This window comes from Equus quagga, chromosome 7 (genome assembly GCF_021613505.1).
Source record: "Equus quagga isolate Etosha38 chromosome 7, UCLA_HA_Equagga_1.0, whole genome shotgun sequence".
NCBI lineage: Eukaryota > Metazoa > Chordata > Mammalia > Perissodactyla > Equidae > Equus > Equus quagga.
The window spans coordinates 11,728,704-11,749,363 of NC_060273.1; the positions used below are offsets into that span (position 1 = coordinate 11,728,704).

At 51.5% G+C, this 20,660-nt stretch overlaps 1 long non-coding RNA gene and 1 other non-coding gene across 4 annotated transcripts; one reads left to right on the forward strand and one right to left on the reverse strand.

The window, feature by feature from the left end:
* Window positions 1-175: 175 nt before the first annotated feature.
* LOC124243066 (uncharacterized) lies at window positions 176-4,656 on the reverse strand. Of its 3 annotated transcripts, XR_006889587.1 has the most exons (6): window positions 4,052-4,656; window positions 3,600-3,645; window positions 2,522-2,614; window positions 1,292-1,872; window positions 788-947; window positions 176-457 (listed from the first exon to the last, which is right to left on the reverse strand). It is a non-coding gene; the product is annotated as an uncharacterized LOC124243066 (long non-coding RNA). The 3 variants fall into 3 exon arrangements; XR_006889585.1 differs by having other exon boundaries at window positions 1,292-2,614; XR_006889586.1 differs by lacking the exon at window positions 3,600-3,645 and adding an exon at window positions 3,696-3,866 and having other exon boundaries at window positions 1,292-2,614.
* On the forward strand, window positions 4,443-4,514 carry TRNAT-CGU (transfer RNA threonine (anticodon CGU)). The gene has a single exon. It is a non-coding gene; the product is annotated as a tRNA-Thr (tRNA).
* Window positions 4,657-20,660: the final 16,004 nt, after the last annotated feature.

Consider the following 20,660-nt stretch of genomic DNA (forward strand, 5'->3'; position numbering starts at 1 on the left):
TGCATGGGGAGGTACAGGCAAAGATGCAAAACGGGAGAGGAGAGGAGAGGAGGGGGGAGGAGGGAAGTCAGGGAGAGGGAGGAGGGAGGGGGTAGGAGGAAGAAAGTAAGAGCTGAGAAGGTAGGAGTCCTCTGTTAAATGCTAATAAGAGCATTCTGTACAACTATAATTCTCCTGCAGAAAATTTTACTTTTCATCTTTACAACATTTTGCATCTGGTTGGCATTCTTTGTTAAGGGTGTTGAAGCAATAATCACCTCTCTTTCCAAGCTGGGAGACTTGGCTTCCTCTGAATCTTGTCCTGGTGGTCACACAGGCAGCACAACCTGCTTTGCTCCTCATCGTGGGGCAGCCTGGGAGCGCCACACAATTCCTGCACATAGCGGGGATTTGTGCCTGGATGGAGCACCAAAAGGAGGTGAACACAGTCACCACAAACATTCCAGGTCCTCTTCCACTGAAAATCATGGGAAATTCACATAATGAAATGCCAAAGAAATGAATTTAGAATCCAAGACTCATAGGCAACCGCAACAAATGACAGAAATATTCATGGATAGAACTCAATAGTGTTAGGACATCAGTTTCCCCCAGATTCATCCATAGAGTCAATGCAATGCCAATCAATCTATCTACAATCAATCTAATCTATCAATCAATCTACAAAGCAAGCGCTTTGTAGAAACTGATGAGGTGATTCTAAAAATAAAGGACTAGAACAGGCAAAATGATTTGGTAACAAAAGAACAAAATTGGAAGATGTAAAATACTTGATTTCAGTACTCACCATAAAATACAATAATCAAGACTGTGTCAGCCCAGAGTTCATGAGTTCAGAGCCCAGGTGCAGACCGACACACTGCTCATCAAGCCATGCTGTGATGGCGTCCCATATACAAAGTGGAGGAAGAGTGGCACAGATGTTAGCTCAGGGTCAATCTTCCTCACTTAAAAAAAAAAAGAAGACAGGATGTGAGAAGGAGCTGGCACTCCTTTATTTACGGTGGGAATGTGCAGTGGCCCCAAGCCCCCTACTCTATGGGTCCTACACCAGCTCAATTCACAGGTTCATACAACAGGCCCAGCCCCACCAAGCTTCTGAGTTGCACAGCCTGCTCTAAAGCACTGAATCTTGCCGAGAAAGCCATGAAAGGGGGCTGTGTCCTCCGGCTCTGGTCCTGGGTTCTAAATCACTACCAATGCTGTGGCTGCCGGGCTAGGAGGAGCTAAGTGAGCCTTCCTGAGGTAAAGTCTCGATTTAGGTTATTAGCAAAAAGCCTGCTGTTGTTACCTCAGGTGACCTAAATATCCAAGGCTGAGGGGTTTTTTTTTTTCCTTCTTCCTCGTGCAAATGAATTTCTCCAAGAAGACTTTACAACAATGGTTCTCAAAGCGAGAGTCTGGACAAGCAGCATCTGCATGACCTGGGAGGGGGTTCAAGAGGCCCCACCGCAGACGTCCTGAGTCAGTCTGCATCTTCCTGGGATGTGCAGGTTCAAGGGAGAGGCGCTGCCAGGCCACAAGGAAGGCTCCACTGGGATGCGGCAGGTGAACGCCCTCACAGCCTGTGCACTGCTGCTAAAAGGATGCAGTCCTTGCTCTGGGGAGGGCCCCCGGCAGGGGCCGCGGGATGGAGGCGCTGGCTGCAGCTGAGGCAGCTTTGCAAGGGGTGGGGCGTGTCCCGGAGACATCTTCAATTTTGCAAGCAAGCTCAACTGTGGTTACACGACTTGAGACAGCTGCTGCGTCTCAGCGGCGTTAGGTGAATCTCGAAGCATAGGAAGCGGAGGAAGGAAGTAAAAAGGCTCGCAGCCTTCTAAGACCTTCAGGAGGCCCTTCTGAAAACCTGATAAAAATTGTGACATCCCTTTCCTAGAAACACACACACATTTTACACACTCTCTTGGGGAATGCACAGATTTCCGGGTCTCCAGTGCATGGGCCCCAGGTTAAGAATTCCTGCTTTGGGGACCGGCACAGAGACAGGGGTGCAGAAACAAAAGACTTAAAAAGAATATATTTTTTTCTAAAGTGGGAAAAAAAGTGACTAAGTTTCAACACAAAAGAAATACAGATGCTTATAAATTATCCAGACCCAGGCAACTTAATCATACAGAGGAAACAAAAAGACCAAAAGTATTTTATCATATCACCTGGCTTTGTCACCAGGTCAATATGACACTTTCTCACCTAAAACGTCACCTTCCCAGGCTCCTGGAAGCACCAGCTGCTTCAGCCAACCCTGGTTTCTCGCCCTAGCATTTGGGAGGCTGGAATACCATCAGGGGCCACCTGACCCAGAGACTCCATAACGGCACAGGAAATGTTTGGACTTAAGATCTCTCCAGAAGGGTGAATAATGGACAACTCCTTATCACTGAGAAGTTGAAAGTTTCTGCCTGATCAGGGAAGGGCTATTCAGCACCAGGAAGGCCCTGGCAGTGGGGGCACCGGTCAAGGAGGTTCCCCAGAAAGGAACCCCACATGTTAATTCCTTCTACCATACTTTTTGAGGACCTACGTGTGCAGGCACCACTCTAAGATGCCGAGGCCAGGACAGACGGATCCTCCATCAGGGTGTTCAAGATCTGTGGAATCTCAGGGCTTCTTACACCTGTGAGACAAGCACGGTCAGACCATCCAGCACCTGTGTCCTCCACTTTAGGGCTCAGGTAGGGCGCTCTACCCGGGGCCTCCTACCTGCCCATCAAGGTGCAGGTGCACCGCTCTCATTCAATTCCCTCCCCTCCCTCGGACGACAAAGCTGGAAAAAGCACCCGTTCGAATCGGATTCCCAGCTCTCCTGCGATTTTTTCTCATTTGCTAATTTCTTTTCGCTTTTTATAAGCTCCTGTCACCTCTGCACAATAATTCCAACGACTCTATGAACAGCAAAAGAAGGAGGAGGACAACGGAACCAAGTTTATCATCAGCTAGTCAGAAGCAATGATCAGTAATGCATGTTTTAATTCGGAAAATGTTCTTCAGGAGTTTTTTTTCTAATTAGGGAGCTGCGATGAGGTTTGCACAATATCTCAAGCACTCTGGGTGCAGCATTTCAGGGTTCCCATCCCAGCGTCTGAGGGTAAATGTCCATGCGTGTTCCACTCACCTGCCCAAACCTTGACATTTAAAGCAACTTGGTGAACACAGCTTCCTGGCATTTTTAATTTTCCCTATTTACCTGCACACCTGCATGGTGGGCTGTGGACGTTCTTAATATATGTCCCCAGATACCGTACAAGCTCCACTGGTACCAGGAGGCAAAGACACATGTAGCAGAATGTTCTGTGCAGCAAAAAAGCTGCAGACAACCCAAGGCCTAACTCCCAGAAACTGACTAAATCAGTTGTGATAACAGCCGCTGGATGGAAAACCATGCAGCTATTAAAGAGAATAAGGTAATCCATCCATGCATAGTGGCCATATTATAGTATTTACGGCAGTATGTATAATTTACTATACAATACTGTAATATTATACATCACATTAATGAATAATAAAAATTGTTAATCATATTTATTAAACAATATATGCTATTATTTATGGTGATATTGTATTATGTACTACAAGCCATGGTATTAGTTAACACGTCATACCTTAAGTCATGAAAAATCAAAGTGCAGAGAACTGTAAACTCAGTCCCTGGGGATGAAAACAAAAGGGCACGTGTGAATATATAGATATGAACGCACCTATCAATCGCTCGGAGTAGCGGGGCCCAGCCTTTCCCGCGCAGCAGCATCACCCCGGGGACCTGTTCACGCCCGGATTGCTGGGCTCCGCCAGCAGGTCTGATTCGGCAGGTCCTGGGTGACCGGAGAAGCTGCATTTCCAAGCAGCTCCCAGGCGATGCTCGGGACACGCTAGGCAAAGAGTGGCAATTTGGGAGAAGAGGAGCTTTCAGCTTTTGATTTCAGAAAACTCTCGCCAGTTATCCAACAGCCCTTGCTGAGCGTCTGGCTGCTCCGTGCAGGGCACCCGTGGGCTGCCCGGGGGTTGGGATAGTAAAGAGCACTGCCACCATTCCCCCGCTTCCCGGGTGCCTCACCCTAGAGGGGAAACTGAGGCTCCGAGACAGGAGGTCCAGCGTCGCGGAGTAGCTCTGGCGGAGCTGGGATTCGAACCCGAGCATCTCAGAGGCCGGCAAGCGTCCCGCCCGCTCCCGAGTTCCAGACGCGCCTCCTGACTAGGCGGAGGAGACTCGGGAACGCCGCCCCGGCCGCCCGCGAGGGAGGGGAGACCCCAAGCCCGGCCAACCGCCTGCCCGGAGTGCGCGGGGAGCGGCCGGCGCGCGCCCGCGGGAGCCCCGCCCCGCTGGCTGGGGCGAGGGGGCAGGGCCGCGGCCGGGCGCGCGCGCTCGCGTTCGTGCTCGTGCCCGCGGGGCGATCTCGCGGGAGCGACGCCAGGATAGAGGTTCGCTGAGCCGCCATTCTAACGCAGGCGCGGTGGCCAAGTGGTAAGGCGTCGGTCTCGTAAACCGAAGATCACGGGTTCGAACCCCGTCCGTGCCTGGCGTCGCTGGTCCCCGGCCAGGGGGCGACTTTTTAGGGGTGGGACCACTTTTCTGGAGTGGTCCTCAGTAGTCTACGCTGTCGGCATTCCGCATTTAGATCCTCGCCTCTGGGTGGCGACCGGGCCAACTGTTTTCACGCGGTTTGGGATCAAGCTCTCCTGCCGCCCTCGCAGAAGGTCAAGTCTGGGTGCTCCGACCGCGCATTCCGCTCCCTGCGGGCACGCAGCGCCCCCTGCCGTCCCCGGGCCCCTAGTCCCCCGGGGAAGGTGGAGGACTCGGGCTGCGCCGGGGTCGCAAACTCCAGGGCCCCAGGGGTCACCCCGAAACCGTGCCGCCCGCCAAGGTCCCCCCGCCCTCCGGGCAAGAAACCCACAGCCGATGGCGCTTGGCTCGAGGGCCACGAAGCATTTTTGCGAACATCGCAGTCCAATTTTATCCTCTAATGAGAACTGCCGTCGCCTGACACCGAGCCCACACCCAGAGTCAGCTGGTGTCTGGCTCGCTATTTTTAAAAGGAAATCCGTTGTAGGCACTGCATTAGAGAGAGGAAATCCTGCCCAGACTTGGAGCAGTTCTGACATGAAAATGTAGACCTGTCTCCCCGGGCCCTCGTTTGCCCCTCTGTAAAATGGGTCTCTGGCCAGCGCTGGCGTTCGTGAAGCAGCTGCCAGAGGGACTGGCCGTAGCGACGGCCTTAGGAAATGGGGCGACCGTCATATGGCACCTGTTTGCTTCGCGTCACGAAAGGATGCCCACGGGCCTGCTCGAGTGCATCTAAAGATACTGCGCAATGACCTCGACCTCCAGGAGCTGGCGTCTAGAACAATCTGAAAACCAGCCTGACCTAACTGCGGGAAACCTGCATCAATTCGAGATTCCTGATTAAAGGAAGCGTTGATGGAGCTCCTGGTGTATGGCTGGTAGAGCGGGGCTCTGCGGGTGCCTCGGGGAACAAGCCGGAATCAGGGCGGGCTCGCTCGGACAGCGAGAGGTGGCGATGGATGTGATGGGGGGCGGGGGGGCTGGCAGGAGCGCTCAGCTGCCAAGGGTCCCCGACCCTACAGCAGTGGCTCTCACACTTGTGAGCGTTTATCAGCATCCCCTGGAGGGTTGTTAAACCCCGGATCGCTGGGCCCCACCCCCAGAGCTTCTGCAATAGGGAAATCTGAGCTGGGGCCTGACATTTGCGTTTCTAACCAGCTCCCAGGTGGTGCTGATGCTGCTAGTTCCAGACCACACGGAGAACCACTCTTCTAAAGAGCGCCGTATTCTAAAGCCGCATTCTACGTGTGACTTCACTTCACTCATATGCGAAAGATAAACACACAGATACGGAGAACAGATTGGTGGTTACCAGAGGGGAAGCGGGTGGGGGGAGGGCCAAGGGGTAAATGGGTGCAGATGTACGGTGACGGATGGAAACTAGACTTCTGGTGGTGAACACGAAGCAGTCTATACAGAAGTGGAAATAGGATGACGTACAACTGAAATTTATATAATGTTTTAAACCAATGTGACCTCAATAAAAAAAAAATTTTAAAGCCACATTCTAAACCCAGGAGCATGTGCGTATGCATGCATACAAATACGTAAGTGACATATAAAACTAGTGCACACCAGTGCCCCTGCCGCTTCAACCTGGGGGTCACGTTAAAACACAGGTTCTGACTCTAGGTCCAGGGTGGAGCCTGAGACTCTGCATTTCTAACTTTCCTCTTGGCAATGGGAATGCGGCTTGTCCCCGCCCACAGTGAGCAGCCAGAGGACAGAGGGATGTCCACCAAAGTAACAGTTGTTGCCTCTCGGGAACGAAGCAGAATGGGGGAGCTGTGGAAAGGATTCCTTCATTCTTATCCTGTCACCCTTCACATTATTGGGGTTTTCTACAAGAGGATTGTATTACATGGCAATCTTCTTCTTCCAGAATCACCTCCAAAGGCCACAAACATGAAGATAACCTATTGCAATCCAGGCACATTGGAAGGATCCAGAATTAAGACAGATAAATGACAGTGTTCTCTTCTCTCCACTGGGGCATCCATTCATTTCTTTTTTAAGTGCCACAAAAGAATGCTTATGTTCCTCCCCATTAAAAATACACCAAAATGGGGGCCACTGCGTGGCCAAGTGGTTAAGTTCTTGCGCTCCACTTTGGTGGCCCAGGGTTTCACCGGTTTGGATTCTGGCCGCGGACATGGCACCGCTTGTTGGGCCATGCTGAGGTGGCGTCCCACATAGCAGAACTAGAAGGACCCACAACTAAAATATACAACTATGTACTGAGGGGATTTGAGGAGAAAAAGCAGAAAAAAAAGAAGAAGAAGAAGATTGGCAACAGTTGTTAGCTCAGGTGCCAATCTTTAAAAAAAAAAAAAAAAAAATAGCAGCCGACCCCATGACCTAGCAGTTAAGTTCAGCACACTTCACTTTGGAGGTCCAGGTTGGTTCCCAGGCCCAGACCCATGCCACTCGTCCGTGGTGATCCACATACAAAATAGAGGAAGATTGGCATGGATGTTAGCTCAGGGCCAATCTTCCTCAAGGAAAAAAGAAAAAATTATATATATATATATATATATATCAAAATAGTCCTCCCTGTTAAAGAAAAAAGACCACACTGCCCCCCACAAGTAGGCCAGCATCTTCAGAGCATGCCCACACAGATCATCCTGTCTTTCCCTCTCAAGAGAGAAGCAGCCCCTCCTCAGTGACATCATCCTAGGATAGAGCCTGTTCTTATCCACCCCTACCACTGCCCCCACCCCACCCTACCCTCCACAGGGTGCCCCCCCAACCCCAGGTGTAGAAGGACTTCAGAAAAAGGCAATTTATATAATTTACTGTAGGTACCATTTATGCAACAAAAATTGCACAAAATATCTAAGGGTCTTTATTCACGTGTAGAGAAGTGCCTGCTGGTTTTTTCTTTTTAAGCCCAGACGATCACACATGAATCTCAAAACTGGTCACCTCTGGTTGAAATCTGGCCATGCCACGGAGCTGCAAAACCAGTTTGGCACAGGCTGCAGAATTAGAAACTAGTGAGCAAAATGCTGGATTCGGGTCCTGTTTACACTTAGACGGGTGAGGCTGATCACGTGTCTGAATAAGCAGGACATTTTCTGTTGATTTAAACCACTTGCATTCATGAATACATAAAGCCGTGTTTGGATTTCTATAACTCTTGTACGAATTTCACGTCTGAAAGTCACCTTGAAGTCAGCTGTCTTTGTTCCGTGGATGACTCCCTTTCTGGTCTCCCTTTGATGGGTAAACGGAAGAGAAGAAGGGCCCTGATGCTGGGGCTGGGAGGAAAGAGGGCAGGTGTCAGTGGGCCTAGAGGGACCCTCTGGGATCTCGTGTGCAAATTTGACCCCTGGGGAGAAGGTGGATTTGCATAAGGAGCCCAGGGCTTTCTGGGAAACAAGAAATTAAACTCTTCCAACCCACCTCTCTGTTATTCAAAGTTAGAAAGACCTGTAAGGAAAGGTCGTGACAGTCAGTGGCAGAAAAGGGTTTAATAGGACTTTGAAGCAAGAGGGAGCCCAGGATCCTAGTGTTAGCGTGCAAGGGCTGTTGGTCAACAGAGGCTGCGCAGGAGCAAGTCTCAACACTGCCACCATGTGGTAGCATCGAGCAAGAGCAGTGCTGGGTTGATTTCTCGCTGCCCCCCCATCTACCGGGAACCCATAGGGAGCCGTGGACCAGCCACTTAACCTGTCTGTGCCTCAGTTTCTCCCATTCTAAAATTGGGATGACACAGTCACTGGCTTCCCCTCTCATGGAGCTCTTCTGATGACAACATTGTAAGCGTCCGCCAGCCAGGATGGCTCAGTAAATGACGAGCCATCCACCTCAAGGTGTCCTGGGCAGCCATTCAAAGGGATAATTGATTTATTGATCGGAAGGGGTGATAAGGAGATACAGTTAATTGAGAAAAGTTGATGGCCCATTTTTTGGGTTTTGTTTTACAGATGTAATTGATATACAAAAAACTGTACATATTTAGTGAATACAATTTGATGAATTTGGAGATAGGCATCCACCTGCGATATCATCTCCACATTGAAGGGAATAGACATATCCATCACCTCAAGTTTCCCGTGTCCCTTTTCTGTGTGTGTCTGTGACAAGAACACTTAACATGAGATCTACCCTCTTCAGAAATTTGTAAGTACACAGTGTGGTATTGTTAACCTGGGCCCCATGTGGTACAGCAGATCTCTAGAACTTAATCATTGTGTATAATTGTAACTTTAGTTGATGTCCTGTTTTTGTAAAAATGAATAAGCATATTTATCAATATCTGGATGGATGTGTATATTGTTTTTTTGCAACGTGGAGAAAGTCCACATCCCCCCGTGGAAGGCTCCACGTCCTGCTATTGACAATGAATACTGCCAGGTGGGGCGGGCGAGAAGGGGAGAGGAATTGCAGAGAAAATTACTAATTTTTCCCTCACAGCGTGGCGTTGGAAAGAAAAGCTGTTACTTCCGAATTCACTATTTTTGCAGCAAAAACGTATAAAGTTCACAACAGAAAAAAGAGAGAAATTGTACGGAGCAAACAGATGTCAGGGCTCTGGAGAGGCCAGGCGTTAACACGGAGCTGGCGCTGCATCAATAAGATGCCACGTGGCCAGTGAAAAAGCTCAGTCTTGCCATCCCACGGACCCCCTCCAAGGGGAGGCCGCCGCTCCGCTGCCCTGGCGCGGCTCCCATCGGGGCTGACATCATGCGCCTAGAAAAGCTACATTAAGGAATAAAAAATGGGACTCTTAATAAGGGAGCGAGTGGTTTGTAGTCACGCAGGAGCCGAGAACCACATTTCAAAACCAGAAGCGTATTTCAGGCGTGAGCAGCACTTAAAAGAAAATATTGTGGCAGGCCCTGGAAGCAGCAGACGCTGTTTGTGTCACATCAACTTGAGTTTTGCTTCGCAAATCACCAGGCTGGCGCACGACAAACACTTGTGAGACCCTGTTCCCTTCTGTCCCAGATCTGCCCTTCTAACTCAGGTGACTTTCACTTCCGGTGGGTAAAAAGAAAGCCTGAACCTGCAGACTCGCTGGATGTCAGATCTGTAACAATTCTTGCAGCGCACCCAGATCAGAAAGCCCACAGCTTCCTCCGAGGAGTGTTGGTGGATAGACACTAAGATATGCCCCGTCGTCCTGGCCTTCTGGTGTCCCCGTCTTGTGGAAATCCTTCCTCTTAAGTGTGAGTGGGCCTGCGACCTGCTTCCAACCAAGAGAACACAGCTAAGGGACACGATGTCGCTTCTGTCATTATGTTACATAAGATGGCAACACCCGTCTTGCTAGCAGACTCTCTCTCTTGCTGGTTTGATGAAACAGGGGCCGTGATGGGGAGGCCCACGTGGCAAGGCACGGAAGGCGTCCTCCAGCCAACAAGCAGCAAGACGCTGAAGCCCTCAGTCCCACAGGCCACGAGGAACTGAGTTCTGTCAACAGCCATGTGACCTTGAAAGCCCGGTTGCTATGGACTGAATGTTTGTGTCCCCCGAAATTCATATGTTGAAGCTAATCCCCAGGGCGATGGTGTTAGAAGCTGAGGCCTTTGGGAGGTGAGTAGGGTTAGATGAGGTCAGGAGGGCGGGTCCTCGTGGTAGAATTAATGCCTTATGAAAAGCAGACGAGACTTGAGCGCTCTCTCCCCACTATGTGAGGACACTGCAAGAAGGCAGCTGTCTGTAAGCCAGAAGAAGCCCTCACCAGCCCCCGAATCTGCTGGCACCTTGATCTGGGACCTCCCAGCCTCCAGAGCCGAGAAATAAAGGTTTGTTGCTTAAGCCATCTGTAGTATTTTGCTATAGTGTCCGAACTGGCAAAGATGCTGGCTCATGGTCCAGATGACAACCCAGCCTTGCAGAGGACCCAGCGAAGCTGTGCCTGGACTCGTGACCCAAAAATCGGTTCCATAATAATCATGTGTAGTTGTAAGCTGCTACGTTTGTGGTGATCTTGTTATGCAGCAATAGAAAACTAACACCGGGAGAATCTCATATGGAACGCCAAAATCTGTTCTTCCATGCGAGTCCCCCACACGGTTCACGGTGACATCTGCCCAGTAGCCCAGCGAGAAACCTGGAATTCATCATCCTCGTGTTTGTTCTCTACTGCTGCTGTAGCAAGGGGCCACAACCTTGGCGGCTCAGAGCAGCACAGTTCTGTAGGTCGGAAGCCCGGGCTGGCTCGGCTGGAGGCTCTGCTCTGGGTTTCACAATTCCCAAGTCAGGGGGTTGACTGGGCAGTGATCAGGAGGCTGGGGGAGGAACCCCCTTCCACCTTTCCTCAGGTTGCGGCCCAAGTCAGTTCCTTGCACCCGCAGGACTGAGTTCTCTGCTTCCTTGGCTCCCAGAGGCCTCTCTCCAGTCTTTGCACACAGTGTTCCTACATCTGCGCCGACTTCTTCTCACATTTCAAATCTCTGACTTCTCCTTCTACCACATCCTTCTCATGAGAGCCGAGGAGAACTTTCTCGTGGTCCGCCTAGATAATTAAGACTAATCTCCCTGTTTAAAAGTCTACAAACTTAATTACATCTGCAAAGTCCCCTTTGCCACAAAACATAACGTATTTATAGGTTCCAGGGACTGGGGGTGGACATATGCGGGTGGCCATTATTCTGCCTGCCCCAACCCTTGACTCACCCCTCCTTCCTCACCTGCTCAGCCAGTTGGTCCCCACCTACACCTCTCGCCAAGCAGTCCCCTCTGTGTCGCTTCAAGGCGTCACTGTCCCATTTCTCCTTTGAGGTCTGGCATCTGGACTGTTGCAGTAGACTGCTAACTGGGATCCCTCGCTTTCAGGCTTCGCTCTCTTCCGTCCCCCTTCCACTGTCACTTGACCTCTCTCGACACGGCAGTGAACACTCACTCTCATCCTTCGGTCCTTCACAAGAGGCTCGCCACCACTAGGGTAACCCCAACTCCTTAGCATGGCATTCTGGGCCCCAGCTGTGCCCCCCACGGTGCTCCTTCTTGCTCTCGCCACACCAGCTTTTGTTATGCCTTCTCTTCAACTTGTTTCTTAGTCCCCTGTGCCTGTGCATATGTTGTTCCCTTTGCCTGTAATGTCCTTCCGCCACCCTCATCTTCCTGGAAAACTCCTACTCATGCCACAAAACCTTGCCTAACTGTCACTAACTGAATGATTACTTTGAATCATTCCTCACCCTCTCCTTTGAGTTAGTTGCTATTTCCTGTATGCACCACCAGCACGTTGGATTTATCACTTCGATAGTACCCATCATAAGATATTACAGTTACTAGCTTACGTGCCCACTATCTCCCACGGGAGCCAGACAGACCGTGTGAACATATGAAGCCACTTGGGTATAAGACATCAGGGACTAGTGGCGACTGAGGAAAACTTGAGAGTACACGCCAGGCTAAAGGCTATCACGTTTCTGAAAACCCCATGTAGACAAGACTCAGGAATCCCGCTCTGAGATGTTAACCGTGTGAAACTCATTCGTGTACTCTAGGCTGTCCCTGGAGACATGCGTGTTTGTTAACTCATTGTCCCTTCTTTTTGGTTGGCCTGAAATAGCTCATAATTAAAAGCGAAAAAAAAAAAAATGTGGTCTAACCCACATCTTACCGCCTAGCACAGAGCCTGCAACACAGACAATGAGGAAAATCCTCCTCCCATTTTACAGATGGAATCACTGAGGGAGAGAGAGGAGGGGCTCTTCCCAGGGGCTGTGGGAATGACTGGTGTGGGGTGCAGGGTTGGAGGAGCCTGGGCAGAGGCAGAAATGCCCCATCCCTGGGCAGTGACCGAGGGCTCCCCGAGAACCGGCCCTCCCCAGCTTGGAGTGATGCGGTCGTTTGCAGAACGTTCCAGGGCAACGCCAGACCAGCATCTGAAAGGAAGTGACCCGAATGTAAGTCTCCACTGTAGCCTCCCAGAAGATGTCAGAGGGGGTGTTGGTGGGCCGGGGCTCCAAGAATGACCAACAAAACGGCTTGAAAAACTCTCCCCTTCTTCTTTTCCGTGGCCCACCCATCCCAGGAGGAAGCTGCCTCTGGCCTCTCTGCGGAATTCCATGCTGACCCAGCCGGCTGGCTCTCCTCTGTCTGACCAGCTCCACACTTGTCGCTCACATGATCTATTCTCTTTCTCAGACCCTCTGTCCCTTCCCAGTGTAGCTGCAAAATGTCCAAGTTTCTTTGGACGTCCCCCTCACCCCTCACCCTCACAGGCATATCAAGACCTTGCTCACTGGCTAAGACCAAATTCTGCTGAATTTGGGGAGAGGCTGTGGGTATTCAAAAGATGCTACTTTCTTTCCTTTCACAACGATGGTCACTCTCACAGACCCGAACCAGTGCCTCTCCGCTCCTCCCATGTCCCCTGTCCAGGACAGATAGGGTGACCCACTGTCCTGGTTTGCCTGGGACTGTCCCAGTTTTATCACTGAAAGTCCGGTGACCCGGGAAACCCCTCCGTCCTGGGCAAATCAGGGTGATGCGTCACCCTGCCTTCAAAGGAAGCCAGTTTGAATGTTGTCTCAAGGACTCTCTTAAGAGGCTTGGGGCGAGGCCACCACAGCTCTCATCATTCCTGTTGGGGATGACCGCCAGCCTCTGACCACCCGGGAAGGCCCTGCCCACACTGGACCCCCAGGCCCCATGGTTCTCCCTGATGAGTGCCCAAGCTGAGTCCTTCACCCCCACTTCCTGATTTCTGCCATACCATGTACCTCCTGCTCTATATCCCACTAAGATTTTTACTTAACTCACCTGTCTAACCTGGAAAATTTTATTTTGAAAGAAAATTTTATCTGACTTCCACAAATGGAAAAAGAACACCATCTGCCAAAAAACAGATGACAATTATTGAAAAATGCAACAAAAACAAAACGGCGTTCGTGTATTCTGTCTGCATGTGGCTACTGATGAAAGGCTCTGAGCCAGAAGCCTGGGCTCCCTTCCTTGTTCCACCGAGCAGGCCTTGCACTTGAGGGCCAGGTCTCCCCTGATGACCCGGTCGTTGACAGCAAACCTTCCCCCATCTGATCACTCACTGGATCTCTGAGGCCAGGCGGGGACCACACCACCAGCCAACATCTACTGTGAACTCTCTGGACGCTGAGCCTTAGGAAAGAGCCTTTCCATGACAAGTCACCAAATCTTCCAGCAGTATCACAGCAACCCAAGTGTTAGCTTTGTGTTCAGTGGAGGAAACTGAAGCCCAGAGAGGTTAACTGGCTTGCCTGAGCTCACACAGCTAAGAAGTGTGCGTTCAACTGTATACCTGCTCATCTTGCGGTTGGTGTCACATAGGCATTGCTGCATCCCTGAGACACAGGTGGGGTCTAGACCCTGGATGGGCCCATGTTGTCCCAGGAAACACTGATACTTGCATAGGGCATTTTCAAGCAGTAGACACTGGGTAATTTCTAGTCCAGGCCATGGATATCAGGACGGGCTGGATTGACCTCAGCCCTGCGTTGGAGGAAAAAGGAATTTTAAGTCAAGGGGTCAAAACTCAGATACAGACACGCCCAGGCAGGTGAGAAAGTGAATCCAGCCAGGCAGGGACTATTCTCTTCTCAGTTTAGATACTTTGTTCTACAATGAATAGGAGCTCCCCTGGCTCAAACTGGCTTAAACAGTAAGGGAATTTATTACGCATTTATCAGGAAGGCTAGAGGGAGGGTGGGTTTCCGGAGTGCTTGTTTGAGCAGCTCCACCAGGCCACTAGAGACACAAGTTCCTACCGTCTCTCTTCTCTGCCATCACCATGTTGGCTTCATCCCAAGGCTGGTCCCAAAACGGCTGCTGCAGTCCCAGGCATCACGTCAAAATACATGTTGTCTCATTGGTTGGGATTGTATCACATGACCATTCTGCAACCAATGACTAGCAGTTTCCCCTAAGCCAAATGGCTGAACTGGGGAGGGCTAAGGAAGGACAAGGGGAAGAATAGAACTTCTGAGACAAAGTGGAGAGAGCGTGGTAAGGTGGCCACTCAAACAGAGATGCTGTATTCTCCTCTTCCTCCTGGGCCCTGGGCCAGGCAACCCATCTCACAGCCCCTGTGGCTCTCTGCTGGGCCTCATGATGGGGTCTCACAATGTGGGATACTTTCTGGCTGATGCGGTTAGAAGCTGGTCTGCTTTCCCCACAGGCTCCTTCACCATCCTCTAGCTCATGTAGAAAGAATGAAGCCCTAGAAGATGTCAGAGCCACTAAATGGAAGGTGCCTGGGCTCCTGGAAAGCTTATGGAGCAGGGCACCCCTGTCCCCAACTTCTTCTTCTTCTTTTTTTTTTTTTTTTGGTGAGGAAGATTGGCCCTGAGCTAACATCCATTGCCAATCCTCTTCTTTTTGCTTGAGGAAAATTGTTGCTGAGCTAACATCTGTGCCAATCTTCCTCTATTTTGTATGTAGGATGCTGCCACGGCAGGACTTGATGAGCAGTGTGTAGGTCCCCACCTGGGATCCGAATCCGTGACCCCCGGGGCCCCTGAAATGGAATGAGCAAACTTAACTACTACACCACTGGGCCACCCCCCCCCCCCCGCCACACTTCTTGGACTGTGGTATGAGCAAGAAACAAAATTGGATTGTGTTAAGCCATTGAAAGCTTGGGGTTGTTTGTTACAGCAGCTGGCATTCCCTGACTAATAGCCTATTATCCATTATTCTACTCCCACCAACTGTTGCCCCCAGGGGAATGCAGGCCCGCTGCTGCCAAATCTTTTGATCATCGGATTTTTTTAAGAGAAGCCAGAAATCTGGATTTATTTAAATATGAAATTTCCTGATTTAAAAATGTTGGCAACCAAATCCAATTCATTATTATTATTTTAAATGCTCTGCAGGCCAAATGAAACACGTCTGTGGGCTCCCCTTGGCCTGTGGGTTGCCAGTTGCAACCTCTGGTCAAAAAAACTCCAAATCCAGGGGCCGGCCCCGTGGCCGAGTGGTTAAGTTCGCGCGCTCTGCTTCAGCAGCCCAGGGTTTCACTGGTTCGGATCTTGGGCACGGACATGGGCACCATTCATCAAGCCATGATGAGGCGGCGTCCCACATGCCACAACTGGAAGGACCCACAACTAAAATATACAACTATGTACCAGGGGGCTTTGGGGAGAAAAAGGAAAAATAAAATCTTTAAAAAAATTAAAAAACTCCAAATCCAACAGCATTTATTTTTAAGATGGTATCGGTTAGAGATGCTGCTGGGTCCATGGTCACGTGGGTTCCAGAGGAGCGCTCCATGCTGATGGAGATGTTGATCCACTCTCACTTCTATCTAGGCTGCACGCAGAGCATTCTTCTAGTTTCCTGACACCTTCGGCCACCCTGCTGAAATTCCAAGAAGCCGACTCTGCATTTCTAGGTGACCGGGTCCAGCGGGGCCAGGCTGGCCCACCCACCCAGCCTCTGGTGCTGCTTCCCCTTTGGTTTCACCGGCTGAGGGGTCAGGATGACACAGGTGCCAGGGACACCAACCACATCTGAAAGGCGAGATGAACTCCTCCACTTGTAAATCTATTCATAGTATTCAGAAGCTCAGCTGTTCACCACCCCCATTTAATAACTAAAGAGAATTGCTGCAAGTTATCGAGCACTTAGGCCGTGCCAGACTGGACAAGCACTTTATCCGAATCATTCAATCTAATCCTTTCAACATCCCCGTCATTGCCAAGGGGAAACTGAAACTCAGGGGGGCTAAGGGAGGTATCCCCAGTCACAGCCTGATTTCTGGCCTCTCTTTTCATTGCAGACTTTCTTAACCAGCCTTTCAAGTGCCTGGGTCGTGACCCCCTCAGCAGGAGATCTTGCTCCCCACCCACCAGGAACCACAGACCCCTCAGTCTCACAAATGGCAGTTTGTCCTTCTGTCCATCAAGGCCTGGCGTTGTCTGCCTCCTGGGAACCTCAGCATCCTCCCGGAGGAGATGTCACTACATTCCCATTGCCTCTCTTCCAGTAATTTTCCCTCCTTCTTTTACTCATAGTCTAACAAACCTGTATTTCACCGTACCATGTGCTAGACAGGGCATGGTACCCAGGCTACAGGTCAGAAGAGAGTGACTTGCCCCCGTGGTGTTCGTTTTGTATAGAAATGCCAGGCTGAAGGCCCCCAGGGACCTGTGGCTCTGAGTGGCCTTAAGAAAGCCCAGGCAGGCCAAGAGTTCTCCCCAGCTGACATCACAGACCCTGAGGGCCTGGGCCATGAAAACTGTGGTTTTCCTTCACGGTCCTTGACCCCAATTTCTGTTGTTCCTTACAGAGGGGACAGGCACCACTGTGGCAGGTGGACAGGACAAAATGAAAGACCTCAGACTTGCTCCCGTGACTGAGTACCCTGTCAGGGTCCCAGGCCAGGGTGGGGTGGGGGTGGGGTGACCAACAGTTTTCAGGGCGCTTCGGACCTCACTTGGAAGGACCACTTGGCCTAAGGCCTGGTATTCAGAAAGATGTTTGTAGACTGGATTCTTAACATTCTCTCCTGAAGAAATCCCCAGGGTGGTCACTGCCTCCTGTGGGGTTGAGGGAGGAAGACGGCCATGGCGCCACTTCACACTCGTGTCCCGTGAATCCCACTGGAAGCACATAAGAATGTATTTTTGTAAATCCTGCCACTGTCCCATGTCTAGCATAACCACATTGCTATTACTGCATTACCGTTTGTGTCTGTTTTTTAAGAGCGCACATTTAAAACTTATTGTATGATAATTTTTGTATGCCTGCTTTGGAAGTTTTTCATTTTTGATATTCTGGGAGTCTTGAGAGATGGCAGCGGCTGGCTGTTGGCAACCTCCTCCCCGTCTCCCTCCGAGGAAAACCTCAGGAGAGGCAGGCAAGGCCAGCGCCCCGCTCTCACTCTCTCTCTCCGGGCCTGGGAGCCAGGAGTCCAGGCCTTTCTGCCTGGTGTGGCCTCTGCATTTCTGGCCTGGGCCTCAGCATCAGCCCTTGACCAGAAACTTGGGTGCCAGTGGGGCCCCTTCCTGGGGGAAGACCAGGGTGTGCCTCTGGGGCTTCTGGCTGAGGAGCGGGTTGTTTTCCGCAGGTTCTGGCGCTCACCGAGATTTTGGGCCCACCACTAGCTTGAGTCACGGGGAACTGAGGCAGAGCAGGCCAGGACAGGCCTCAAAGGGTCAGGGGGCATTTTTTTAGGGGGCTTTTCAAGTGCAAGATACAGGCAGAGTCCTCGCTGCCTTCAGTGGGGCGTCGCCCACAGGCCCCGCTGGTCCCTTTTCCTTCGGCATCCGGCTCTTAGGATGCTGCCATCTCCTAACTGAACTGGGGGTGAGGAGGGGAGCTTCCAGAATCCGGCGGCTCAGGGCACGGACATGGGTGGCGGTCAGCTCCTGCGGGACTCTGAGCCAGCTATTCCAGCTCCCCAGAGGGGCCCAGCCTTTGCACGCGCTCTTTGCATGCCTAAACGCCACCCCTCCCACAGGCTCAGTTTTTCTCCTCTTTCCTGCCTCAGCCTAGACATCTCCTTCTCCAGGTAATAATACCAAACACCACCAACCATCTTGTGAACTCACTCAGCGGCCCTTCTTGGTCACAAGTTGTTAAAATTCTAGGAGAAAGCCAATTCTCAATTTTGAACTAACCTATGAATTCGGCACACTGGTTTCCTCCTCCCAGAAGAACGAAAAGAGGAGAAATCGAAAACATAATTCTGTAGCTGCAGGAAGATCAGAGCAAAGAGAAAAAGAAGCATCAGGACACTTCCTCAACAGGAGCATCTCGAGGCGAAGGAACAGAACACCGTGTCAACAGCATCTCAGAATGACCGTTTCTGGTGCTTGTTAGCAGTGCCTTCAGAAACCAAGCGACTTTCAACTTTGGGTACAGACGGTAAAGAGCCGAAGTGCTCACTACTCGAAGGGATGGAGAAATGTTAAGTCTTGTATAAATGCCATACAATTAATTTCCAATGGTGTAGGTATTAAGTAAAAGTCCGTGAATATGTTAATGAGGCCAATTTTTCCAGCATTTGTAATGATTTTTTTCACTTGTTAGGAAGCTTTTGTTATGTATTTTCTGTTAATAGTACTTAAAACTGTAACAAGTGAAAAAATAATAATAAAAGGATAAAAAGAAAATATTTATAGGAGGAAATGGAAAAAAAATTGCCAAATACCCCTGCTGGGACGTGGTCTCATTTAAACCCCCTGGAAGTCCTATAAGGCAGGTCTTATAACTCCTACATGGGGAAACTGAGGCCCAAGAGGCTCAGCAGGGCCGTGGGTCTCCCAGCTGGTGAGAAGTGACAGGGGGACATAGCATCTCTCACGCTCTACCCCACAGGAGGGGATGGCAAGGACAATGCGGCCTTGCTGGAGACAGCACCCGAGTGGGACCAGCAGGGAGGGTCCAGGTGGGGCGTCCCAGCCCAGCCTGTTCACTCTCATGACGCCCTGTCCCAAGGCCCTTGGGCTCCGGAGCTCATGCCCTGGACCACGAGGGCAGCAGGGTAATCGCCTGCTGACCTGGGTCTCTCCCCAAGGCGATGAATTCCCTGTGGGCCTGGACGTGTCCTGTTAGCCACTGTGGCCCCAGCATCAGCTCTCTGCCCGGCACATAGAGGGCAAGCAAGCGTTAGTTCAATGAACCACTGATCTCTGAGCCTCGGTCTTCTCATCTGGAAAATGGGGCAAGTTCAGTAAGACAGTGTACGTCACGTGCTTGGCACACAGTAGGTCCTCAGGAGGAAATGGAAACTGATTATTATCAGGGATCAGCCCCTTGCCTTCAGAGGGGTCTGACCTATCCCCCTGTTGCCACATTCTCCTTCCAAGTTGCTATTGGAGAAAGCCTGCCCTAGGGGTCCCCCAGCCCAGAGTGAACCCAGAGAGCCCCCCCCCATCCCAGCATTCCCTGCCTCCCCTTGAGCATCGCCCTCCAGCCTTCTGGAATTAGGGCCCAATGAGGGAGAAGGGATATGAGCCACAAGGCCAGTGGGTCTAAGTCCCGTGCGGTGGCTGTAAGCCAGGACACCCCACCCCATCCCACGCCGGGGGGCGGCAAGGTGGGGTGCAGCTGGGGGAGAAGGAGAGGAGGAGGCTGTCTGGCTCACTCCCTGTGGCTGAGGTCCCTGGGACCCCCCGTGATGGCAGCCCGAGCACACAGTGGGTTGGGCGATGTGTTTTCGGTGTGACACTTAGCGGCCAACAGAGGACAGCAAATACATTTTTTATGATCCTGGGAGGCTCAGCCCAGTCACGTTTACTCGAAAAGAGGCTGGGCGGTCGAAGGGGACAAGTCATGTCTCAGTTATCTGGATCCTCTTTGGGCAAGAGGGGGCACTTTTGCAGCAACCTGGGGGTCCCTGGGCAAGGGGTGCAGTTGAGGCACATTTCAGGAGGGGGCTGAGCTGTGGGGGAGGGTCCCCTTTACTGTTGGTCCCGTTCGTAGCTTAGAGCGGGGAAGTAGCTTAGGGGGGGGGGGGGGGGGGGTGGTGGTGTCACCACTAGGGACCAGATCTTTGCCAGGTGGAGAGGGTACCTTCGTGCCCCACCCCCAATTTCCAGCGTCTCTCCCGGAGCCTGGGTCTGCGACAGCAGCAACAAAGCGACACTGGAGTGGAGAAGGGGAAGCATAACTTTATTTTTTGGCCTGAAGGTGGGTTGGTATTTTGGGGAGATCTTGGGAACAGAGCGTGTCTGTCCAATTTCAAACCTGGGGCTTCCAGGGGACTCCAGTCATCCCAAAGGAGGTTAGGGGCCGCCAAGGGGTGGGTGGCGACGCGCGGGGGGCCAATCTTGGTGCTGCTCCCTCTTCTACTGTTTGTTCCTGGGGGGTAGGGGAAGTGATGACAATTGGAGGAAGGGCTAAAAGCGCCTGCTGGCACACTGTCACTGAGTGTTCCCGAAGTGGGGGGGCAGGTCTGAATCTTAAGTAGATGTGTCCCCATTCAGGCACCCCTGCGCCCCCAGCTGAGGGACCCCGGAGCGCATTTGGAGGAATCCTGCCCCCCCACCCCCACCCCGAAGGAAGGCTCAGCATCGGCTCCCTCCCCCGGGTCGCGGGGGTATTGGAAGTGGGGACTCTTCCCCCGACCCCGTTCCCCCAGTTTGGAGAACCCCAGGCTCTGCCCCACAGGTCGAGGCTGACGTCGCCGCCGCATTTCTAGGAATGCCCCTAT